The sequence below is a fragment of the Protopterus annectens genome, chromosome 10.part0 (genome assembly GCF_019279795.1).
Source record: "Protopterus annectens isolate FY-2018-M chromosome 10.part0, PAN1.0, whole genome shotgun sequence".
NCBI lineage: Eukaryota > Metazoa > Chordata > Ceratodontiformes > Protopteridae > Protopterus > Protopterus annectens.
In genome coordinates, this window is record NC_056744.1 from 1,335,380,594 (window position 1) to 1,335,408,517 (window position 27,924).

Below are 27,924 nucleotides of genomic sequence, written 5' to 3' on the forward strand. Positions count from 1 at the left end.
GATCATCCAAAAGATGTTATTAATAATAATAATAATAATAATAATAATAATTAAGACACATAGGGTGGCAAAAGCCAAACACACTCTGGTTAGGCTTATAAATGCCCTAGGGCAGATAGCCTAGTATTAACCTATGAACCTATGAACCTATATGAAAGGAAGGATATATATATATATATATATATATATATATATATATATATATATATATATATATATATACACACACACACACAACTAAAATTAACCGCACTCAAAAAAATGAGTGAAGAGAAGAAATTTTAACTAAGAAATTAACTTTGTGACAATAAAGAGTCTTGATAATAAATAAAACGAACGCGCTAAAGTACTACAAGAGTTGTTGGTGTGATTTACTATTTTCTGAATGCTGTTATTGTCACAAAGTCCCTTTCTTAGTATAAATATATATATATATATATATATATATATATATATATATATATATATATATATATATAAATATACATACACATATACAAAAGAGTGTTAAAATAGAATTAGTCATTGGCAAGACAAAAACTGATCACTTGCTAAATGTTTATAATATTAAACTCAAGTAACACACTAAAACACATATTAAACCATCTTATAAATCTGTTAATCACAATTTTAAAGTAGGCTATATGGAGACCATTTCACTTAACCCTGGAAATTGTATTCAATTTTAATTGCCACATAAGTTCTCTAAGTTCTAATCTCACTTCCCAGTCACCTCCCCTCGGATCATGGGGAACGTTTTCAATTATGCCAAATTTGAAAGAACATATTCCTTTACAACTTAAGCAGTGTTTATACAGGGCATTAATAATATTCTTAGTGTTCCCGTCATACATATGCTCTTAAATTCTTTTAAATAAAGCACATTCTGTTTTTACAACATAAAAACAAGTACACCCTGCTCAAACTGAAATATAAACCAACCCAGTGGATTTGCAGTTGCCCTTAGCCAACCAAATTTTACTATTCAGACCATTATCAATAATGACTTTATCCTTAATTAAAATATGGGACCATTGCTTACAAGATCCACATATTTTTGTTCCTAAATCCCCCTTTATATAATCCCCTGAATTATCAATCTGTTCCAAACATCGTTTTATATTCACAGAAGTTTTAAAAACAACCATTGGTCTAACACCCAAAATGTATTTATGTATTTATTTATTTATTTATATTTGTGACCGGGAGTATCCAACTGGACGTAGGTCCATTTTCAGCGGGGGCCCGGGGAGAAAAGCTCCACAGTTAAAATAAACAGACAGTAGTTACATTGGATTACATAGCGATTAACAATTTACATAGCAATTACTTACAACATATTTACAGATGAAGAACATAGTACATCAGAAGACAACTAGAATCTTTATCTGTGAAGTACATAACAGACATTAATAAATGTTAAAATAAGAAGTTCCTGCTACTAGGCTTATGAGCATCTGAGCTTGCTATAATCATGGTAGTTAGTGGAGTGGAAAGAAAGGTAGTGGTTGGATGGGGTGGGTGATATTAGAGTGGGAGCTGCAAGGGCATAGCCAGCATGTTTTTAGGTGCGCTTTTAGTAAAGTTTTGAAGTGGGTGCATGATGGTATGGAGGTAATTGTGGGTGGGAGGGAGTTCCATAATTTGGCTATGGTGCAAGAGAATAGTGCTTCACCACAGAGTTATTGGCTTTAGTGATCTGCAAGTGATTTTTGTTGCTGGATCTTAGTGGTCTGGTGGTGCGATAGGGTTGAAGTAGATTCTGGAGGGATGGGACATTTAGTGGATGGTTTGCTTGTTTGTGGGCAAGTGAGAGTTGATACCATTGAAGGAGGTGAGGGAGTTCAAGCCAGCCCAGTTCAGCAAGTGAGAGTCAGTGGTGACTACGGTAGGATGCCCCTGTGGCGAATTTGGCAATTTTGTTGTAGCAGGTCTCTAGCTTATTTAGATTGCATTGCCTTAGGTTGGTATATATTGGAGAGGCATAAAGTAGGGTGGAGATAAGGTGGGAATTTGCTATTGAAATCTTTGCTGCTTTGGTGAGAAGATGCTTATTTCTGTATAACGCTCCTAGTTTTTTGTGGACTTTTTTTATGGTCATGGGTATGTGAATGCCAAATTTTAGTTTATTGTCTATTTCCACTCCTAGCAATTTGGTGTGTGCAGTTGGGTATGTAGTGGTGTTGTCTTTTGCTGTGATGTTAAAGTGAGAGTTGTTTTGAGTATGTTTGGTGGGTTAGAAGATGAGTAGTTTAGTTTTATTTGGGTTGAGTATTAATTGGGCATCGGATAACCAAGTTTCAACAGAGGAAAAGGCTTCCTGTGTGACTTTTTGCAGTTTGGGTAGGGACTGGGCTGAGAAGATGATGGTTGAGTCATCTGTGTATTGTATGTGTGTGCCATATGTGGTGGCAGAGGCTAGATTATTTGTGAAAATAGAGAAGAGTAGGGGTCCAAGGATGGATCCTTGGGGAACCCCTATGGAGACAGGTAGTTGGGGAGATATGTCATTCTGCCATACAATGGATTGTTGGCGGTCAGACAGGTAACTCTGAAACCAGTTGGTGACTGATTGTGAGAAGGATAGGTTATTGAGGACAGAGATAAGTTGTTTGTGTGGGACCATATCAAATGCTTTAGATAGGTCTAGGAAAGTTGCAGAGGAGAGATAGCCATTGTTTTTATGTTGAAGGATAGTGTTAGTAAAGGAGAGTAAGGCAGTGGTGGTGCTATGGTTTGGTCAGAAACCATGCTGAGTATTGGAAAGGAGGTCGTTAGTAAGGAGGTAGTCTGACACCTCAGAGTGTATGCATCTCTCTAGTATTTTGGAGAGTGGAGAGAGAATAGCTATGGGGTGGTAATTGGTTAGTTCTGTGGAGGGTCCACCTTTGTGGAGGGGAATTATATGTGATACTTTCCACAGTGTGGGAACATAACTTTCTGACAGAGATCGGTTAATCAAGATGGATACTGGGTAGGCCAGAGCATCAGCTGCGATTTGTAGGCATTCACTTGGGAGGTTGTCTGCTGCTAATTTGGTGGGTTTAAGTTTAGTTAAGAGTTTTTTTTATGTTGGAGGTAGGTACAGGAGAAAATGAGAAGGCAGTGGGGAGATTAGTAGTTGAAGGTGTGGGTTGGAGGGGAAGGGGGTTGTGTTGTTTAGCTAGTGATAGTATGGTTTGTGTGAAGTGTGTGTTGAATGAGGTAGCAATATTTTCTGAGGAGTGAGGGATGTTAGGAGGAGGGGTACTGACTTTACTTGGGTGGAGGATGGAGTTTATGGAGGACCAGAATTGTTTGGGGCTGTGTTCGGAGGAGTCTAGGGCAGACTGGTAGTATTGGAATTTGTCCTGTTTTATTAGCTTTTTGACTCTATTGCGTAGTTCTAGGAATTTCTGTCTAGTTGAGGGGGTCTTGGTTTTGCACCTGTGCTCCCAGGCTTTATTCCTGTTTTTCATTTCTGACTTAGTGGTTTTCTGTAGCCATAGGGAGGGTTTTGCTTTGATTCTGGAAAGTCTTATGGGGGCATGGAAATTAAGGATGCTCAGGAAGATAGTATTAAAAAAATTCAACAGCGTCATCAAGACTGACGTACTTTAGAGGATGCCAGTTACATTCTTTGAGGGATGAGATGAATGTGAGTGGGTTAAAGTTTATTTTTTTATGTATCTGACGGTAGACGACAGGTTTAGCTTGGTATAGGTATTTTTTCAGTAGGAATGTTGGGGAGTGATCACTGAGGCTATCTGATAAGCAGCCTGTTATATATGACTGGGGGCTCTTACTGACTAGTATCCAACCCGGGGTAGTGTGCTTGCTGGAGTTTTTATTTATCCTGGTTGGCAACTGGACTAGTTGGGTGAAGCCATGAAGGTTTACATGATGGGTTGGATGGTTGCCAGAACAGGATTGCCAGTCAATATTGAAATCACCTAAAATGATAGTTTCTTGGGGGAGATTGTGGGTAGACCAGCTGATGAGGTTTTCTAGTGCAGGGATGTTTTGGCCAGGTGGGAAGTAGCCTCCAATTATGTTTATGGTTTTGTTATGGTTTATTTTGAGGTTGGTATATATTATTTCTTCATTGCCTATTTATGGAGCTGATGATTTTAAGATCTGGATGTTTAGATGCTGTTTAAATATTATAGCTACACCGCCTCCTTTCTTGTTTAGCCGGTCTACTCTTAGTAGGGTACCACCCGTCCCACTTTGTGAGCGACAGTCCCTCTTTGGGCAGTTGTGTCATGCAAAAAAATTTAAAAAATGGCAAACGTCCTGAGATTTTACTACAAACATATTTCATATATTTTATGTAATAGTTGCATAAAAAAAGTTATTCTGTTTCTGAAACACCTAAATGTTATAATAAATAGAATAAGCAACTAAAATTTTACAAGAATAAGCATTTATTTAGGCAAAAAGTGACGTTCTGTCATTTGTACTGGCCATGGATATGTTTTGCCTTGCAAAATCTGACATTTGTACAAATAATGTGTCATACTTTGGGCATTAGAAAAGGTGGCAACCCTAACTCATAGTATGCCATAATCTGTAGGGAGTATTTGCTCACTGGTAATGTGAGGTTTTAGCCAGGTTTCTGTCAGGATGACTATATCTGGGGAGTACAAGTCTATGGTGGCATGGAGTTCATGGACTTTGTTGGATATACTTCTTATATTTAGGCTTAGTAGAAGGAAGTCATTTGGCTTTCTATTGGCTGTAATATGGGAGAAGATGTGGTTCCTAGTCTGATTATGAGGATTGGGGTTGGAGATGGTAGAGCCAGGGTTGGGGTGGATATCTCCACTTAGGGCTAGTTTTGATATGCATGAGGTTATTAGTTTTCTCAGTATTTGAATGTGTTTGTTTATAAGGGAAACTTTATGATTGTGCTCTTTGGGTAATATGTATGGTGGGAGAGTTACTATGTTAAGTTGTAGGGATGCTTTATGTTTGAGTAATATAGTTGGTAGAATATGTGGGGGGTGCATAGGGATGGTCCTTGAGTTGGTGGGAGGGGAGCTGAATGAGGGTGAGACATGAGTGGTGGTGTGAGTAGTACAGTGGTAGTGGCTGAGTGTGGGAATGATAGAGCTTTGGTAGGATGTAAGATATGCAAGGAGAGTGCATGCAGTGAGCATAGGTAAGGTATGCTTGTACATGTTAGTTGAGGAGGGGTGATAGTAGTGGGAAGATGGAGGAGGTAGTGTTGGGTTAGTGCTGTGGTTGGCTACTGGAAAGATGGGAGGGGTTTGTGAGTGTAATAAAGGTGGGACCACTGGGGGCAAGAGGGAATAGGGGGCAGGGTGGGGATCGAAGAGGGTAGAGACTTTGTTAGTTGCTCTTATGAGGGGTCTGGAAACAATCAGGTAACAGAGTTAACTGATGAATGAACATATGATAGTGACAAGGATGTTTGTAGTTTTAAAAATGGTGCCTGCCACAGGTAATATTTATTAACTTTGGGATTGTCTTAAGGTAATAAACAGGGAAGGGGGAGGGGAGAACAAGGGTGTGAGCAGGCAGTTCTTTGTACTGCTGCTAATGAGCCAAAGCAAAGACAAGTTAGTGTTTGAGAAACAATCACAATTGACCAAGGACTGCTCTGAAACTGTAAGTCATTTCTTAGCCATTTTCAGGTGGAAAAACAGGATAACCTTGTATCAGTAAGCCACTGTGGTTTCAGTTTAAATTAACAAACACACAGAATTGATCAGATTATGGATACTATCTGCTAACAGAAGGGAATATGAGAGAAAGTGGAAGATGAGTGTGTGTGTGTGTGTGGGGGGGGGGGGGTGGCTGCTTACAAGCCAAAGCAGAGTGCTCTCCAGGGGAAAATGAATATTGGCTCAAACAGGTAGACACATACTCAAAGTTAACTTTAGTTGTTTGCAGACAGTTCAGACCTGGACTGTGCTTTTCTCATAAGAATGATAAAGGTGGTACCGCAGTTGAATACTTAAGAGTGGTGTTAGGTTCAAAGTTAACTTTAGTTGTTTGCAGACAGTTCAGACCCGGACTGCACTTTTCTCATAAGAATGATAAAGGTGGTACCGCAGTTGAATACTTAAGAATGGTGTTAGGTTCAAAGTTAACTTTAGTTGTTTGCAGACAGTTCAGACCTGGACTGCACTTTTCTCATAAGAATGATAAAGGTGGTATCGCAGTTGAATACTTAAGAGTGTTGTTAGGTTCAAAGTTAACTTTAGTTGGTTGCAGACAGTTCAGACCCGGACTGCGCTTTTCTCATAAGAATGATAAAGGTGGTACCGCAGTTGAATACTTAAGAGTGGTGTTAGGTTGGAGAGACACTGAGATCCTCATGGGGCCTGTAGCAGAGTGGATTGTAGTTTTAAAAAATGTTTGTCAAAATCAGGCATGTACTAATAACATTCCAGTTTTTTTTAGTAAGCTGTCTGATCTTTTGTGCACATTCATCATATTCTACAATAATAGCCCTACATTAATTCTACACTCTGTGTGCAGCATTTTCATTCCCCAGAATCACTCCATCATTAGTAATATCACTTCCTAAAAGGGATTTATATCTGGAACCCTAGTTTATAAGCACAGAATTACTTATATCTCTAAAGAATTTAGCTGGGTACCACCTATCCATGAAAAAAACGTTCTAATTGTTTAAAGTCCACCTTAACATGTTCTTGTTGCGAGGTCATTCAGGCAGTCTGGATAAAATGTCCTTTTAATAATCGTTTTTTCATGTCTATATTAGATCACCGAATGCTTAGGTAAGCGAACGGTGATTAATCGACCCCATGTAAGCGAAAGCTTACAAAACCAAACTGTCAGAACAGCGATTTTTTTCCAAGGGAAAAAAAAAATTGCTGTTGCAACAAAAAAAAAAGTAAGCACATTAAAACATGAGATTAAGTGGGGGGCCTTGCCCCCCACACCCCCCTACTTAAATATATCAACTCCAAGACCGCACAACAGTGACAAAAACGGCAAAGTACCAAAGCAGCCAAGTGAATTCTTTCCCAGGGAAAAATTTGCTTACATGCCGCTTAGACATTTTGCAGTTTCAGTTTTGTCAGTTCGACAAAATGCATTCGAAAACATGCGTCTTCAGTCTGCTTATAGGAACCTGTTTTTTTCTAATAGGTTGATAACTATTATAATGCAAGTATAAATTACTGAATGTTGGTTTCCTACAGACTTTGGAGGTGAAACATCCCTGTGTTATATTAACCAATGTATCAAAGTAATTCATAGCCACACTATTGAAATTCTATGTGAATTTCAAAAAATAAGTGGTGTTATTCAAAAAAAAAACATATTCTTCAGCCACTTCCCTTGAGATCATTTAGATGATAATCCTAGTAATGTAAATATAATTTACAATCTTCTTCTTTTTCTTTTGGCTTTTCCCGGTTAGGGGTCGCCACAGTGAATCACCTGTCTGCTCATGATTGGCAGTGGAGTTTTACGGTGTCGAGTTGCCAGCCCAGCACCCAACCTTCCACAGAAGGCACACACATGCATACACTCATGCCTAGGGCCAATTTAGAGTGTCCAATCCACCTACAGCATGTCTTTGGGATGTGGGAGGAAACGGAGCACCTGGAGGAAACCCACGCAACCACAGAGAGGACATGCAGACTCTGCACAAAAGGCACCCCAGCGTAAATATAATTTACAATACTTTTAATAAATTGAATTGAACAGATAAAGTTTCTCCCAAGCCAGGAAGAGTAAATTAGCATACACTGGGGCACAAATTTCTCTCATGTTCACCTCTTTAATCTGCCTAAAATATTCACCTTCAAAGAAAATGAAATTATCTAACACTATGCCATCAGACCATTAACAAACTAATGTTTTGACCTGAAAGAAACGTACAATCCATTAAACTTTCTATAAATAGGTCTAGACCCTCTGATCCTGGTATAGAGGCAAATAAATCTATCTCTATTTTATGAAAATGTATATTTTCTGACCAATATGGGCAGTGACCCTGCTTAAAAAATCCCAGGAATCTTTAAGTTCTATAAATGAGATTTTGAATAAAAAAATTGTTTCAGGTTCTTATCAGTAAAACTGGCTATTGAATAACACAGAAGACACAAAAGAATGCAAGGACAGCAGAAAATTCCCTGTAAAACTTTCTCCTTTAATAACAACTAAAAACATAAGTGCTTTTGTAGTGATGCAACTTCATCAGATGTATAACAAAATACAACCATAACCATTTATATAATCAAATTACTAAGTCACATGACTAACTGGATTTACTTCTAAAAGGTATACTACATTTAAAACTATTTAAGAAAATATGTTTGTTGTTAACATATAAAAAACTAATATATATCTCACAACATATTGTAGTAGCATAACAAAAAATATAACATAAACATGAAAATGAAAAACATAAGTCCTGATTTTTATTTTTATTTTCTGTTTAGGCTTCTAGCTTTCAGCCTGGGTTTAATAGGTACCCTATCATTCAGGCCATGTCCATAATCTCCTCTCAGTCTTATAATCCATTTAGATTCAATTTGTTCAGTAGAATTATTAATATCGCCTCTTCTAATATTTTCAAAAATACATGCTATCACCATGAATTTAAAGAAGTGAGAGCTATCTGTACTTAGTATATGTTTTGATAGAGCACTAGCAATACTGCCTTTACTGGCATGATAATAATGTTCTTTTATTCTCTAAGAGTTTTATCTGTTTTCCCTATATAAAATGTTAAACATATAGGGCAATAAGCTAAGTACACAACATGAGCTGTATCACAAGTAGCAAAGACAGCAAATTCATTTTTTTTTATTTTAATCTGGATGATTAAACTCTCCACTGCTATCAATATGCTGACAAAATTTACAATGTCCACAAGGTATCGTACAATGTTGAGTAAACTTTTTCTTATTATTTTTCGAAATACAAAGACGTTGTTTTAAAGATGTCATATTTTTAAAAATAAATTTAGGTGTCTCATCTATAAGACTATTTATGACTCCATCAGTGGTTAAAATTTTCCAGTGTTTCTCTATAATGTCAGTATAATTTTTAATATCACTTGAATAATGCATACATATTTTTACACCATTATTTACATTTCTGTATGCACTTGTTTTATTCTCTTTGTTATATTTCTTACCATAATAAGGTCTAGCTTTACTACCTCTCAGTTCTGTAATTGTCTTAATAATTTTATTAATATCCTTTTTATCATAGCCCCTAGAAGTAAATGCTTCCTCTAAATACTCTGTTTGTTGAACAAATTCTCAATTTTCAACACTTAATCTAGAAGCCCTATATATCTGACTATTAACTATACTCTCAAAAACATGTTCAGGGTGCATACTTTCTCTATGTTAAAACTGGTTACAGTAATGTGGCTTTCTGTATAATTTCATGGCTATATTGTATCTCATATCCATTATAACACTTAAATCTAAAAAAATCTACTGATTGTCTGGAAATAAAATGTGAAAATTTTAAATAAGAAGTGGTATCATTTATATATTGTAAAACATTTCATACGATTGAATGGTGCCTTTCCATAAAATAAAAATGTTGTCCACAAAACGTCTATAAAAAACTACTTGTGAGCTAAAAGGCCCATTAAATATGTGTTCAAATTCCCATACAACTAATACCGCATTGGCATAGCTATTGGCACAAGATGTGCCCATAGCTACGCCATGCTTCTGCCAATAAATGCTTTCATTGGATCAAACACACTGTTCTGTAAAACACATTCAACCAGATTAATCATTAATTCCATTTCTTTATCTGAAAATTCACTGTATCTCTGTCAAAAAAATCTTAATTTTAATAATCCATCATCATTAGGAATCATTGTAAATAATGACGAAATATCTAATGTAGCTGATAACAATTCATCAGTTTTATGCATTGTCTCAGTACATAAAAACAAATCATTTAAAAAGTGTTGAGTATCTCTCAATACATGTTCAGTTCTATTTAAAATTGGTCTAATCTTTTTCTCAATATGTATATAGATGCTGGCTCTGTACACCAGTTTCTCCCTGCTACTATCGGGCGTAATGGAGGGGGTTCAACAGATCTTTGTGTGTTTTGGGCAGGCCTTGAATAATGGGTAGTAAAGGATTCAATATAATCAGGAATTCTAGTAATGTACTGTCTATCAAATTGGTATGTAACAAATTTCTTAAAATTCTATGAACATTATCATTATTTCAACTTTCTTGTTAGAAATCTTGGAATAAATAAATTATTAGACAACATTTCAGTCATGTCTGTGTCATATCTAATAGCATCAAATAAAAATAATTTATATGAATAAACTACCTTGGATATACTCTGTTGAATGCTTGGTTTGTCATTGAAGGTTTCCAAGCTATTGTTCCTCTGAAGTTTTGCTCTTGAATCAGGTACTTTATTTGAATTAACTGTTGACTCCATCTACAAGCAGATAGCTTATTTTTGTATGCACTGACTCGCATACTGGCGTTGAATAACAAGCCTGCATTGCATTTACTTGATTTCTTTGTTATACGACTTTGGATATGTCCCGTTGAACGCTTGAGGTGCTGAAGAGTTTTCAAGCCATTGTTCCATGGAAGCCTGATACAGTACTTGGTATACTTTTGCTTTTTACGGTGATACTGACTAACTGGTAACTCTATCTGTACGCAGCTAGCGTATTAGTATATTTGTGTGTTATACAGACTGCTGTTGATTGATACGCTCTACGCATACTGTGCCACCACGCCTGCATTTCATATATTTTTTCTTTAACTATTTGGAAGCACAGGAGTGTTGGTGAGTGTAACCTTGCAGTTTTCCAAATAAAATTATAGGACCACTTTTATCAGCTGGTCTGATAGTAATATTCTTATTATCTTGAAGGTTCCTCAATGCTAGATATTCTTTAGTTAAATTGTATTTCATATATTGCCTATTACAGCAGTTATTTTCATGTTACATTTGTAACTTATAAAAGTCTTCTAAGCATAATTTTTCAAAAGCAGTTACTAAACTATTAGCATTCGGTATATATGTACTAGGTTTCCTAAATTCACAAACATTGTTACTGTTGATAAGTTCTTTATCTTTAAAGCAAAATTTCAACAGTAAATTTCTAATAAATAATTTAAAATCTAAAATCATTTCAGTAAAATCTACCTTTTGTGTGGAAATAAACAACAAACCTTTTGTTAACAAGGAAATTTCATCTTCAGACAAAATATAAGTAGATAGGTTCAAAATCAAACCTTCTGTTAGCAAAAAATGGCTACTGAATAAGTTTTGGAAGCCTTAGTTGAAACTATTGGCCTGTATTTTAAATGATGTAAGCCCTAATCTATTTTCGGTATTACAAAGAATGTCAGAATTAAAGGCTTCTTAATCATTAAATAATCATATAACTCTTCATTAATGCTAACTTCCAATAATAATTCTTCAAGATGTAAGATCTGTTTTATGATATGCAATGTTAATTTTATTTCTTGAGGAAGTGACATAAGTACTAATGTCATATAACATTTCCAAAATGGCTGCTGAATATTGTACTGAATTAACAACCACAGTGCTTCTACCTTTATCTGGTCACATGACCCATATAAATCTGCCCTGCTTAAATGAAATATGAATACTCCTCTCATTTGCATTAAGATTCCATTTCTTAATGTGTCTACGTTCATTCATTAATGTATAGTAGTCCCTACTACAGGCTTTCTCAAAACATTGAATTTTAGGGCATGTAGGGGGTTAAAATACTCTTTTTCTTACAGGTGGATTTAACAACAGACCTCACTTCCCTACCTTCATTATTAAAAAATAAATAAATAAACACCTTAGGTTCAATTTCCTTATGAGTAATTTTAGTTCCAATAAGGAATCAGTCACATTAAAATGTGATGTTGGATTAAATTTAACTCTTGGATAATAAATTAAAATGGTCCACTGTAATAGACATATTATTAAAGTTATAAGTATTGGAACCCTTGTAAGAGAGTTATGTCTGAACATATCTAAACAATCCTGTCTTGGTTTGTGATTTGTTGTCGAGTTGACTGGTAAGAGCAGTTTTATTTGAATTTATATTGCATTTGCATTTGTTATCAATATTTTTAACTGTTTGCAGGTAGGAAGAGACTGCTTATTAACAAGCTTTACTTTGATTCATATTTTGTTGTTTTATCTTTAGTTTCACTGCTGGTTGTGAGAAAGGGACAGATTTTACACAGGCAAGCTCTAGCCACCCCAAGGGGCCTAAACAGCTATAAATTTACACAGACTACAGAGAGGAAAATTCTGAGCATATCTAAACAATCCTGTCTTGGTTTGTGATTTGCTGTGGATTCGACTGAGGAGTTTTATTTGAATTTATATTGCATTTATCACTATTTTTAACTGTTTGTAGGCAGGTAGAGACTGGAAGAGAGAGGAACTGACTGGTAAGAGAAGCTTTATTTATTTTTACTGTTTAAGTATGTGCAACTGTGACCTATAGTGATTAATATGTGATAAAGAAATTACAACTTCTGTCTGGCTGGTAGAACTTGTATGGTCAGAACAACTTTATTGTATTTTATTATTTAGTTGGATATTGCTGGTATAATTTTTTGTCATAGAAGTTTATTTAAGTTCCTTTGAGTTCTTTGCTACTGACTTTGTGTAATTGTTTTCCTTTGCAATATTTTATTCAATTAAAGCTGAATATGGATTCCTTAAATGCATATGCAATTAATGATTTGATAATGCACACGTATCTTGTACAGTGTAATAAATGCTATGCATATTTAAAGGTAACATCTGATAACACTGGTGATTTTTGTTCCTCATGTCAAAAGTTGGATGATTTGCTTACCATTGTTAGAAGCAAATCTTGACTTAATAATGATGATTGCACATGTGCAATTGGCATGGCTTGGAGAACTGTTGTATCATATATTAATGGCTGGACTGATGAACTAAATAATGTCAGGCATAGAACAAATAGAACAGATTTAGGAAATGATGCATCAATTTTCTGCAAAGAACATTCTATGAGACTTGATGATGCCCCTGAGAACTATCGAATTCTGGATGCAAGTACTCAGCAATCTGAGGATCCAGTTTGCTTAGAAAGAAACAAAATAAGAAAGAAAGGAAGAAGTTCTCAACAAATAACAAGGAAGAAAAAGAAACTGACTAATGACTATAAAGGAAAAAAAATGCGTAGTAAAAAGGATTCTGCCTCAGTCTACAGAAAAGGCATCACCTTTCCAATGGAAACGATAGAAAAAAAGAGGCAAGCGGCAGGTGAGAAGGAAGAAATCAAAACTGAACGTGGAAGGATTGAAGAACATTACTGTAAGAAAAAAGAAGAGAAAGACAGATGCTGACTACATGGCTCAACCTGTGGATTTACAATGGCAGCTGGATGAGAATTTAATGCACCATGAAACAGTGCAATTAATAAGACTAATAGTGATGAAGATCTAGCCTTCATAACAATTGATAGAGCAGAAATGACTGTATTAGAAGCTGAAGACTCTTCAGAGATGGTCAGCAAAGATATTCATATAATTGGATATTCAGTTATCACAGGAACTTATATTTGCAGAGATGATAATGAACATCAAGTAGTGTTATGCTTGCCAGGAGCAAAAATAGAAGATGTGAAACAAGCCTTGCAATGCCTTACTGTAAGGAAGCATGGATCTGTTTTTATTCAACAACAAAGATTCCCTGACATTTAGTCGGGAACTGACAGCCCTCCTAGATAGTATAGCCTGTAATGGTGTTAGGACATGTTTTTTACAAATCACCTATAGAAAGGATAGTCAGGTCACTGTGAATGAAAACATTTTTTGGATAAACACCTACATGGAAAAATGTCCTGTTCTAAAAAATGGAAATGTGTAGAGCATCCAAGCCTTTTTTTGGACACACGTGTTAACACAGCATGGTGTGCATTTGTCTAGATCAGGGAAGAGAATTTCTGCAGCAGATATTTTGCAATATTTGACAAACACTAGCCAGGATTTTTGCCAGGTCAAAAATTTAACAGTTCACAGATAGCAACATTTGATGCATCTCTGATGGTTGTTAATGCTAGGAGCATTAATAATAAAGTTTTTTATTAGAAAATTTGCTACGTTCCCACAAGATTGATGTTATTGTTTGTGAAACATGTTTAAAAAACAATGACTGGAAACCAATTCTGACAGGGTATAAATGTTTTTACTGTAACAGAAATTTTAACAAAAAATCAGGTGGAGGTGTTATGATAGGGATTAAAGATAGCTACGAGACCTGCGATTATTACATGTTCAATGATAACACCAATACTATAGACTGTGTAACTGTGAAAATAAAGGCAACCCTGAGACATATAACAATTGGAATGTATAGAACACCAAAGTCAAGTGCAGATGACCTAGAGAGATTCATACATTTCTTACATGAAACACAGGAGGGAAGAATAATATTAGCTGGGGACTTAAATTTACCAGAAACAGACTGGAATAATACTGATTCAACAATGTTAGTAAAGAAATTATTTACAGAGTATATTCAGGGGGTCTATATTAGATCCACGAATGCTTAAATGTTCGACTTTTAGAGATCGAACAGTTAAGCATTCGAATTCCTTTAAAAATTAAAAAAAAAAAAAAATCGCAAGTCCCCCACACCCCTCCTACTTAAATATACCAACTCCAAGATCATGCTACAGTGTAGGGAATGGGAAATTTCCCATTTCCACACTGTAGTTCACTGAAGTGTGATCTCGGAGTTGGTATATTTAAGTAGCAGGGGGTGTTGGGGTGCAGGGGGCTTGCCTTCCTGTTATAACCCTTTCCTTCTATTTGTTTTGTTTTTTAATTTAATTTATTACAACTTTGAACGTTTAACTGTTTAATCTGTAAAGGTCGACCTTAACAGATTCGAACATTTAGGCATTCATCGTTGTAATATAGACCCTATTCAGGAACAACAAATGCTTCAGACTGTAAAAAAACCTACCAGGGGACGGAATATACAAGATATGTTTGTGTTCCCAAAGAAATTATTGTAACTTCAAGTCAAGTTTTACCACCATTGATGTGCAGTGATCATGGGGTTATTAAGGTTAATTTGTTGGTAGATAATTCTACCAAACTGAAATCTAAGCCAATGTGCAGAAGGTTAATTACAGATTATAGGAAAGCAAAACAGTTACTATATAAAACTAACTGGAGTGAGGTGTTCAGTGGAAAAACTGCAGATGGAACATAGAAAGTTTTGAAAGAGAAATTGTTTGAGTACAAAAAGTAAAAAAAAAAATGTTTAACATCAGGATCTAGGCACACAACATCAGTGGGGTATATTTCCATAAGAACAAGATACCTGATTAAGATGAGAGACAAAACATATAAGAAATGGAAGACAGGTCGAACTACAACTTTGAAAACTGAAATAAATAAGCTGGACAAATAGATTAAGCATAGTGTTTAACAAGCTCAAGAAAATTTTGAAGAAAATTTATATAAAGATATTGAGCATAATAGGAAACCTTTTTATAGATACATAAGATGTGGAAGTAGTAAAGATACACAAACTGATAAACTGTACAAATTCTAAAATGTATTCTCAGACACAACAGATTATAGATATATTTACAAAATCTTATGCAAAACAGTTTGGCTCCACAAAAGGGGTGGTAAGTTGTCCTAGTAACATCCAGGTAACCCCAGATACTGGAGTCAAATTAGATTATATTGAAAAAGAACTGTGCAAACTGGATCCAAACAAAGCACAGGAAGGAGACAGAATAAGTAACAATGATCTGAGAACACTTCAGCAAGAACTTACACTACCATTATATCTATTATTCACTAGGTCATATAAATATGGGGGGATTCCTCAAGATTGGAGACATGGACTTATTAAACCTGTCTTTAAGGGAAAGGGGAGTAGGACAAACCCAGAATCATACAGACCCTTAAGTCTACTTTCATGCTGTGGAAAAATAATGGAGAAGGTAATACTGGAAAAATTATTGTCAGAAATGGATGGGTTGGGACTTGAAACCATATATCAGCATGCATATTTTGAAAATAGATCTATTACCACATGTAACAGGATGTTCTATAACAATATAATAACAGCTATGAATTAAAAATTGTGCTGTGATGTGATTTATATAGATTTAACTTCAGCATTTGACAGGGTCATACACAAAACACTGCTCAATAAATTAGTACAACTAGGTATTGATGTACTGTTGATAAGATGGATAGCTGCATGGCTTACAAATAGGACATACCAAGCATCACACATCAACTGGATAGGCGGATTCCTTGGTTACAGTCAAGGTAACCCACAGGGCTCTGTCCCAGGTCCTTACTTGTTTAGATTGTATTTTTCAAACCTTACTTTTTCATCTGAGGTGTTCTGCAGTCTATATGCTGATGACTTGAAATTGGGTAAACTGATTATGTTTTACAGATAAGGCATGTCTGCAAAATAATTTGACTAAATTGACCATTTGGGCACAGGAGAATAATATGTTGATAAATACATCAAAAACTAAGCATATGATATTTGGGAGACATAAACTGAAAGGTAAATATTTAATACAGCACACAGTGATTGAAACTGTAGTCTCATTTAAGGACCTGGGTATATGGGTAAATTCAGCTATGAGTTTTTCTTATCATATCAACCAATTGGCTAATGGTACTTATAGAACTGTAGGTTGTATAAAAAGATTTATAAAGTTTAGGAAATCAAACTATAACTAAGTCATTGTTTGCTAGTTAACATTAGACCCAAACTTGAGTACAGAATAACAATATGGAAACCCTATAGGAAAACAAGCATGAATAAACTGGAAAGGGTACAGTGGAAATATACTAAGGGCACCCATGGATGTGAAAATCTATGTTATTATGAAAGACTAAAATATCTGAATGTGTACAGTGTCTCTTACAGATATTTAAGAGGAGATTTTATTCAGGTATATAGGGTGTTTAGGGACAACTACTTATGGGAATGTTTGGGGTTATCAAAAAGTACTAGAGAATCATCAGATAACCTATGTAGAGGATTCTGTAGGAATGAGAAGTGTACTAACTGGTTCTCTGCTAGAGTAGCTGATGCTTGGAACAGACTACCAAATTACATTAAAGCAAGTGCTAGTTTAGATATTTTTAAGAACAGCTTGGACATTTATTATGGGAACAAGTGCTTTGGTATATTGGCAAGCTAGAAGCGCATTAATGCCAGTGTTTGAAATATTTGTATGTATGTATGTATGTACAATGCCATCCTCATAATGAACAATCACCACCTCCTCCCCTTCTTTTTTCCTTTCCCCTTCTATTTGCTGTTTGATTGATGCCATTCTGTCTGTTGCTGAAATCTGTGGTTGTGGCCCATGTCCTGTGGCTAAGGAGATTTGGCCACTAACCTCTCTGACCTTCTCAACTCTGGAAAGTCCTGCTCATTGTTAATTTCAGGACTAAATGTATCCAGGGTGTCAATATTATTATTATATCCATCTACTATATCTTTCTCAGTGTTTGTTCGTATCGAAAAACTACCTAAGTTCCTCCTGTAGTTTTCAGTAGGGCATACTGTATTCTCATTGTAATGTTTTAAATCTCTTTAAATTTTTTTACACTTCCTGTCCATATTACCATGTCATTTGTGATCAGTTGCAGTAAAAGCACTTTGATATGTTAATTTATATTGTTCAATAACAGGTCCTCTACAATGAATGTATTCAGTCTTTCAACATCTTCCTTGATACCTTCAATTAGAATTGTATTATGTTTAATAATAAGCTCCATCAATTCCATACATAACCAATCAAACAATGTAGTAAAATCCTTAAACATTGTATCATTATAGGATCATAGGATCATAGGAGGTTACTAGGCTAATGGCCCTGGGGCCCTTACAAGACTAGCCAAGAGTTTATCCCCAAAAAGAAACCTCAGTCAGCACCTGCCACCCCTATCAATTAGGAAAACAGCGAGGTGCACTGTTTGACATGTATGGGAAGTCTATTCTAGCGATGGGGCAGCCTCTGGGAGAAAAGCCTGTCTCTCCAGCAGGTTTTGTTGATGTCACATATTAGATTCAGGCCTTTAGAGTGGGCAATGCTTGAGGAGTTAGACTTAAAGATATGGAGTAATCTCTGACATTGCCTTGTAGGTGAGACACAGATCACCCCGAATGATCTGTATGATACTGAATAGAGTGATAGGGATTTGAGCCTGTCTACATAGGACAGGTGTTGGAGGCCATGGATTCTCTTTGTGAGGTATTTCAGTGGTCTTTCCAGATGGTGCAGATGTTTGGAGAAGTATATACCAAATGGTGCATTATACTCAATTATTGGTCTAATGATGGAGGAGTATAGAGAGGCAATAACCTCCTTTTTTCTGGATGCAATCCCTTTACCTATGAGATGAACCAAATAAAATGGCTTTTCTGACCATTGCTGCTACATGATGTTTGAATGTGAGGTTGTTATCAACCTGAGTGACCAGGTCTCTCACCACAGATTGTGTGCTTAGGGGGTTGCCATTGATGTGATAATCAGTATGGGACATGTATTTGCTGAATGGTATGATGATACATTTTTTTTGTGTTTAGCTTGAGGCCATGACTTTGGCACCAGTCATTAGTTGCTGTGAGACCCTCTTGCAGTATATTGACATCATTTGGGAGTTAATGACAGCACCCAACTTACAGTCACCTGCAGACTTGGTCAGCCACAGGCCTTTTGTCTTTGTCTGGACCTCTGTGAAGTAGATGCCAAACAATAGGGGTCCCAGGACAGATCCCTGGGGAACTCCACTAGAGATGGGTCTGCTATCAGAGGTGGAAGTGCCTATTTGGACTTTGAGGGTCCTGTCAGTGAGCCAGTATGTGACCCGCCTGCTGAGATAGGGATTTATGCCAAGTTGTGTTAGCTTTGCGATGATGCCTGAGTGGAGGATTGTGTCAAAGGCCTTGGCCAGGTCGAGGTAAGCTGTATCTACTGACTTCCCCTCATCCAGGGCCTTGCTGTACAAAGAAGTCAATCAGGTTCAACAGGCAAGATCTACCCTTGATGCATCTGAACTTGGTGGGGTCAAGTGCTTGGAGATTGCCTATGCCCTTGTTTATGAGATCCATAATAATACCTTCCATGGCTTTACAGATCAGACTTGTCAAGCTAATGGAGAGATTGTTTCCAGGGTCAGTAGTGGTACCACCTTTGTGCAAGGGGATGACAATGGCTCTTCTCCACTCTGCTGGAATGAAGCCTTAACTTAGGCTGTGGTTGAATTGGGTGCTCAATGGTGAAGCCAGTTCTTGTTGGGAATGGTGCAGAATACAGCCTGGGATACTATCAGGTCCCATGGAAGCTGTGTTCTTTGTCTTGGATAGGGCCTTTAGCACTTGATCTATGGAGATGTGAGGTGTGGGACAAGTATCAGGGATGTCGAAAGAGTCTTTGGGGGTACGAGGGGTAAAGTTTGTGCTGAACCTATCTGCTAGCAGGTTAACTAAGTCAACAAGATTGGTGTAAGTGATACTATTTGGAAAAAAATGGTCTTTGTCATGGAAGTTCCTGATGGAGACAAGTTTTGATTCATAATTGGCTTTGGAGGCTTTCACTAGTGATCTAATTTGCTTATTGAGGCTAGGGAGGGAGTTTTTTTCAAATTGAAATATGTTCCTTTTTACCCTTGGACAACAGTTTTTTTCCTTTTGTTGTAAAGCCTGTTGATAGAGGGCATCCACCAAACATGTTTGTGTTTTCTTGAGGAGCATGTTTTAGTTCTATTGGGTATGGCTGAGTCCAAGCAGTTGTACAGGTACTTGTATACTGTATTGGCGTACTGTTCAGCATAGTTGTCTGCATCCTCTGAGGGTGGGGGTAGTGGTGTGAAGCTACAGATAACCTCCCTTAGGAGGTTGTAGTCAGCTGTTCTGAAGTCTTTAGCTTGATTACAGTTGGGGGGGGGGTGGGGGGGGTGATAAACTTCAAATGAGACAGTTTGATGATCTGATCTCACCAGGGAAGAGCATACTATGGGAGTGATGCAGCGATCATCCATTTTGGTTAGAACCAAGTCCAGAATGTTATCCCCCCGTATGGGGGATGAGACTGGTTTAGTGCACTAGAAGTGATGAAGTCAAGGAATCGTTGAGTGAGTGCATTAGTGCAAGAATACTTCACCCAGTCTACGGTAGGGTAGTTGAAGTCAACAAGGATCAGGGTGTTAGTGGCTACCTTAATGGAGTCAAGTAGATACAGGTACAAGGAATGGGCATCCTGAGTCTATAGCTGGTTATAACTTGGATGGGTGTCTTGCCAACTGTCAGTTGCACTTGGAGTAGTTCCAGTGCATCAGCCTGGCAAACCAGTCTGGAGGTGTGCCTGTCCGTAATGAAGATAGTGACTCCACCACTCTTAGTGTTCCCAACCTCATTATGGGGTCGGAATGTGTGGAATGAGCTATAGTCTGGTAAGGTAGGGGTGCTTTCCACAGCCCTGAACTAAGTTTCCATGATCGCACAGACATCGGAATCTTCCAGTTCAAGGAAAGCCTCCAGTGAGTACATTTTCAAGTTAAGGCTCATACCATTAAGCAGCATGACTTTCAATTTGCTTTTTGACAGATTTTTTTATTTTGGAAGAATTGTCTTTGGGGCATTGCCTAAAAAAGGCATAACTGGGGAGGCGAGAGCCTTGGCCAGGATCCAGAAATCCATTGGTGACAGGTGAAGGCCATCTCTGGAAAAGCGTTGAGACCTGTTGACCATATCATCCTAGGCAGACAGATACTAGATCCCTTGGAATGACACCAGAAACTAAGCCAATTGTTGAAGTCAATTATTTTTTGTTGGTATTGTGGTATCATTCTTGGTAAAGGTAGGATGCTTGTTTATGGATAGGGTCATACCTGCCTGGGACACATACTCTGAGAGATCAATGATGGCTCTCTTTATATAGTCCAGGAAGGTACATCTCAAGTCGTTCACACCAAAATGGAGATACTTAAGTGCTTGCATGATGTGGCACATTTTGGCACCAGACAGACAACTGACCGTGACCTTTTCCTTATCGAGTCTTGTGAGGGGGACATTGGTGTGTCTCATAATTGAGTCACCAATTACTAGTATGTTTGGTTTATTGTTATGTCTTGTGGGCTGTGATGATTTATTGTTTTGCCTTATGGGCTGTGTTTGTGAGACAATGGTGTGTTGCTTGCTGTGTGCAATGTGTTTGGTGTTGTGTGTGGAGTGCTTGGGAGTGTGTTTTGGAGGTCTCTGCTGTTTAGGTTAGTTTTATTGAGGACCTCTGCATAAGCGTATGTGTGTGTGCATGTGTGTGTGTGTGTGTGTGTGTGTGTGTGTGTGTGTGTGTGTGTGTGTGTGTGTGTGAGTTGTGCTTGTCTATGTGATGTGTGTGGTGTGGTGTTTGTGCTGGCAATCTCCTCTTTTACAGGAGTACTGGGTATGGCATGAGAGAGCATGGTCTCCAGGTTATTGATGTACATGCATTTCTTGCAAGTAGTAGAAATATGTGCTAGGAGAAGAGGGCTGTCAATAAACATGAGGCAGTCGCTACACTGCCTCAGTATGCCCATGTCAACCAGGCTGGCAGGAGAAACTGATAGGAATTGTCCAGACATAGTGTTCTGAATGCTTTGGAGGACTTATGGAGAGAGGGTTTTGATAAAGGTTTGTCCACATGAGTGTAGACCACAGAAACCTTGTTAAATGTAAAGTAACTGGTTTGAACCACAAGTGCTAAAACCAAAACTAAGATGGTAGAATAACAGATACATTTAATCAGGCTACTAACAAGCATCATAACATAAATATCATAACATAAATGCATCAGAATAAAAGCACTTGAACACTTAAGAGCACACAGCAAACATAAGGTAATAAAAGGGGAAGAAAACAATTACAGTAAAAGCAGTTGAATCAAGTGTAAAATGTGTTTTCTTTCTTTTTTAAGTGGAGTGGGAGGAGATAATACAAGATTAAGGAACAAATGGATTAGGCCTACCCAAATGATCTAACTGCACTCAGATGAGTGGTCAAATGGGATCACATAAATTATTTGGAAACTTACAGACTCTCAAACCTTTCAGAGCAATGTGCATTTTCAAAGTTTGAATCTTTTGGAGCTTCTTTTCAAATAAGAAAATACAATCCCTCAAAGAGTTAACAGTAAGCCCTTGTACAAAGGCAACAAGATTATCCTTCTGTTCACCATGTACTGGCTGTCCAAAATTAAAAGATTTATTTAACCAGTCATTAAAATTAAAGTCAGTTTGCTTATGACCAATCCCATTTATATCATCAATTATCATTAACAGCATCTTGAAAATCATTAATTAGGTCTTCATTGCTAAAACTCTATCTGAACCCTGGTGGATTCCTTTGAGTCAAAGAGAGATACCAAAAGCCAGTGTATCAAACAAGACCTGGTTATCCACACCAACCAGTCTACCATTCACTTCAAAGTTTGAATCCCAGAAACTGAAACATCACTGTCCTGCACATTACTAATTGATGTGAACAACTCTGTCTACTGAGCTCATTTTTACTGTATCTGGGAGGCTGTTGGGAGGGTGGCCTAATGGTGAAGGTGGTTGCCTTGCAAGCACAAGGTACAGGGTTTGAGTCTCACAAGAGATAATTGGCTAGGCTTAAAATGGCTCGCAAGGGCAGTTAGCTTAGTACTAATCTATGAACCTATGAACCTATATCTGTCAGTAACTTGGATAGATCCATTCCATTACTGTCACAGTTCATACTTGCTATCACACCTTGAAGATCTGATAAGATGAAAACCAAGCCATAAAAGTATTAGTAACCACCAAACACTCCTGGTGTATGACATAAAATAACCAAACCACTCAATGAATGTTGTGCAGTCCACCTCACAGATCTCCACGTCTGATGAAGAATAAACAGAATAACTCCTCTAGTGAGGTGTAGAATCCAAACAAACCAATTCCATATTTTAGTTAAGAATGAAATTGTTATTTACTTAACATTTGCTAACCTGGAAAGTCTGACTTGGAGCAAAGCCAATTTTAAGCAGAGGCCCAGGGAGAAATGATGCAGACGCATGTCTTTCTAACATGGGAGGAAATATTAGCACCCAGAAGTAACCCACACGATTGCAGGGAGGACATGCAGACTCCACATAGAAGGCACCCCACCTGAGAATTGAACAGGAGAACCTCTTCTTATGAAGCGACAATGCAACCGCTGCACCACCGTGCTAACCTTCTTATTGCTGATAATGGTCTGAATAGTAGAATTAAGTTGGCTAAGGGCAATTGTGAATCCACTGGGGTGGTTTATATTGCAGTTGATCTATATCAACTAAGCTAAAATATCAACCTAACAGGTTAAACAGGAATGACAAGTTAATATTTCATGCTGGTTTAAATCCAGCCCATCTTTGAGGACACTGGCAGCAGCTGTAAGATTTTTTTTCAAAATATCTGGCACTGATGCTTATTAAGCTTATTGGATCGAAATTATTAGCTGTACTATTACAACATCCTTTTGGAATAGGAACCAGAATGGCCTCTTTCCATAGGTCTTGCATAAAGCATAACATATGCGTGACAGGGGACAAAATATGAAATTGTATTACATAAAAAGAAATTATTCAGTCTCTCTGACCCTATTGCTAAATTTTATTTAATAGTTTTAATGTTTTGTAATTGTACTTATTTGGAAATCTCCAGACACATTTCATTGCTATTCACATACATTTTAACTATCTGCCGTGACAAATCATCACCATGTCATGTACCTTTTCACTAAAAGTCCTAACAAGCATATTTCATTTCACAATGTTGAGTTCAAAGGTAGTCTAATGCTGCCCTGGCCAGCATCACTGTATTTTATTTTATATTTAATTGAAGGCTTTATTCTCACTTGTGTGTACTGCCAGTTTAACTTCCTACCTGCTGTATGCTTTGCTGTCCTGATGCCTTTCCTTAAAGAAGATTTGGAGTTCTGATTGCAGGTTTTAATTCGCAGGCTGTGAAATTTCCCAAATGCTAGTGAAAATTGTTTCTTGTTTTGTAATCTGGATAACAAATTCTTCTTGGCTGTACAAGACATTTCTTAATTAATTTAATCAATTAATTTGCTTGTAGAAGATATACAAAAGTTACTAATTTAAATTTAATTAATTAATTAATTAATTAATTCGTTTAATTTAATTTAATTTAAAGTCACTAAGTTTTTTTTTAAGAAAAAAAGTTTCAGACACTTTAGGGGTAGGAGAGAGATACAATGGAGGAAATACAAGGAAAATCAGGTACGTTTCTTTAGTTTGAATAACGTACCTGATATTCTTAGTATTTCCTCTGTCCTGTCTCTCTCATATGCCCTGACTGTCCAGATTTCTAATTTTATTTATTTTATTTTTGTTTAAAAAAAAAATTAAATGTTACAGTATATACCAATGGAAAAAAGTCCGGGTGACTGGACCTTTTTCCATTGATATATGCTCAGATTTACAACAAGCACACTCTTTGGGATGACGTGGTGGTGGTGCTGCGGTAGTATTATCGCATCACTGTAAGATGCTGTCCAGTTCGATTCTCAGCTAGAGCATCTTCTGCATGAAGACATGCATGAATGGGCGTACCTTCATTGAAGGTTGTGCATCAGGGCTGGTAACTCGGCAGGTAAAAATCAACTACCAATCATTAGCAGACCGGAGTTCCGCTGTGGTGACACCTAACTGGGAAAAGCCAAAAGACACAACAACACTCTTTGGGATGACCAATCACCATGCTACTTTCTGAATGCTAATGGGCAGTCATTGTATAATAGTATATAACCTGTATTCTTGAGATATACTAAGAATAATAAACTTGCACACTTTAGAATCTGATTTGATCAGACAAGTAACGTGATATTTAACATAAATTGAATCACCCCCTCCATTTCCTCCATTTACTGCAATCATTGTGCCTCTGAATAGACTTAGTGCCATGGAATAGTTATTACAGCTGTGCCAAACAGAATATTATAGCCCTCTTGGATAGCACATTCTTCTAAATCAGCATTGTTGTCGGTAAGACTTCTTGCACTGGACATGAAGCACTTCAGAAATCCTTCAGGCAATTTTTATTTGTTTGCTTCTGGTGCAAACCTTAAAGTTTTAATACTTTTTAGCTTAGTACCAAAGTTCCTGTTATCAAAATGAGTCAGATGGATAATATTCCTGCAGAAGCAATGGTAATTGATTTGAACTCTTTCCATACAATATGTATTGATGTACTGAATTTCTCAAAAACTGTCTACTTAGCATGTTAGGAAAAGACTTAGCTAGTCTATCTTGCTCTTCCCCGGAGTATGTGGCTGGTAGAATATAAAAAAAATATGATACTTATATATTATTGCAACCACACTTTCTCACCAGACCATTATTTGCGTATTCACAACAAAGCTTTTTCGTCAGCATGTTAGTAGTATTATTGAGAAAGTAGTTGCTGTTTTGCACTTGATTTAACTGTACTAAGTAGGACTGTCTGACATATATTGTCCCTACCACAATATTTAATTAAATGAGATCACAACCATGTCTTCTTGCGAGCCTGTTATTTGATTATGCAAATGCAGTTAATATAAAATATATAGAAAAAGAATGAGGGGACAAAGACTGAAAAATAGGGACATTTTGTAAATAATGCTCTTATAAATATAGGCAGTTGTTAGAATAATAGGTTTTGATTTACCACGCATTTGGTGAAGGATATGAAGCCTGAAACTCAAATGTCTGTCATAATCGACTGAATTCTATCTCCAGAGATTCACCAGAAAAACACACATTTTATGAGGAACGGACCAACAATATGAGCCAAAAATATGAAGAGTTGAGCCCTATGCTGAGTTTTCTAGCAGAACCCCTTTAGCCACCTCTGTGCAATAACAGTGTTACACTCGGACCCTGAAGCAGTTATTCTTCTGAGCCGAAAAATTTGCAATCGTACACGATCAGTTGCAAAGTGACATGAACCTTGTAACACTTGAAAGTTACTCATCACACAAGACACATTTAGTTTACACAACTTAATAAGAGTTTTCTGGGATGATGAGGGCAGATAGATGAGAACAGAGGATAACGCACATGAAAACAATGGACAATTTTTATTATAATCATACAGACAGTATCTTCACTTTCCTGCAACCAGCACTCAATGTGGTTTGGAGAATATGTTGTTACGATAACACGTAAGTACCAAAAATATATATATTTTTCCTTGCTCAGAGCAATTATAGAAATCAGCTCATTGATAAAGTTGCACTCCCTAGTCCTAGCAACCCCATTGTTACATCACATCACTATAGCAGCAGTCTGTTTTTCTCGTAAACTAAATACACTGTAAAAAATGCCTCACATTTTCTTATTTGCTTCCACAAGCCGGGAAACTCTCAAACAAAATATTCTTATTGACTGCTGCTCATTGCTGACAACCCGCAGCAAATCTCCAATAGCTAGTACTCAGGACTTATTAGAAAAGATGTAATCAGAACTCAGTTATTAGTGATGGCTTTCTTGTCAGCAGTGCACGGTATGTTCACCATTTTTAAACTGACAGTGATATAATTGTAATGTTCTTGTTCCTTAATTGCTGTGAATTACTTAGAGAATCAGCTACCAATCTCCATTCTACACTGTGAGACTGAATGTTGCTACACTATTGGGAGTCTGAGCTGCAACTTGCATTGTTATGGGAGGTTCTTCATCAAATACAGAGTCAGTAAAACTGTCAACATGATATTTTATGAGTTTTGATGAACTATCTTATTATTTAATTATTTAATGACATTTGTTTACTGGGAAAGTTCAACTGGGCACAGGTTTCCTTTTTCAGCAGATGCCAGGGAGAAAAGCTCCAAGGCATCATAGTTAAAGCAGTCAATATCTACAATAACAAATTTTGTAATGCAGTTTAAGTGAATACATAGCATAGTAGTATAATAACATTTGTATTGATTTGCGCAAACATTAATGTACAAGCATTATATTGAGAATTTACTGATAGAAGAGTGGTGTATAAGATGGGCAGGAGTAATTTAAGAAATACATTAGAGTGAAGGAGTAGAAGGAATAAGCATATTTAAGTGCTATAGAGAAGTAGTGCTGTAATGGCAGTTTGGTTGTGCTAAATTAGAAGTAGGTCTAGTACTTTAAGTGGGTTCCCTATTGAAATTGCGAAGGTCCACTTACCCGAATATGGAAACGTCAACATGTATACATCGAATCGCAAAAACACCGATTGTCCTGAAGCTTGAAATCCAAAATGTTGAATTGTCATGGTTGGCCCTTCAGCGGTATAGCTCTGTAAGGTAAGTGTGCGATAGTTACGGACCTTAGGGTTAAGGTGCGGGTTAAGGTAAGTGCATAGATAGGTCATGATGTAAGATTTAGTGAAGGGTTAGAAGTAGGGTTTTGTTAAGTGTATGTGTGTGGGTTATTTATTTTGTTTGGGTATAGCTCCATAAGGTAAGTGTGCGTTAGTTACGGACCTTAGGGTTAGGGTGCGGGTTAAGGTAAGTACATAGATAGTAATGTATGTAAGGTTTAGTGTAGGGTTAGAAGTAGGGTTTTGGTTAGTGTATGCATGTGGTTTATTTATTTTTTTTGGGTAGGTAATATGTAGCATGTGGTGAGGTAGGACGACTATGATGATTCGAAATTTTGAAATTCGCAGTTTAGGGCATTTGGTGTATTTGTGGTTTTTGTAATATGTGTCGATGATTCCATATTCGCTAACTAGGACTTTCGTGGTTGTAATATAGACTCCTTTAAGTGATACAATAAAGTGAAGTATTAGAAAGAGATAAGAAGGTTAATTTAGTGCTTTAAAGGGTGGTATATAGCTAAGAATTTCATAATAGAACAATAATAGAATGCTATGTTTTAAAAGTGGGCGG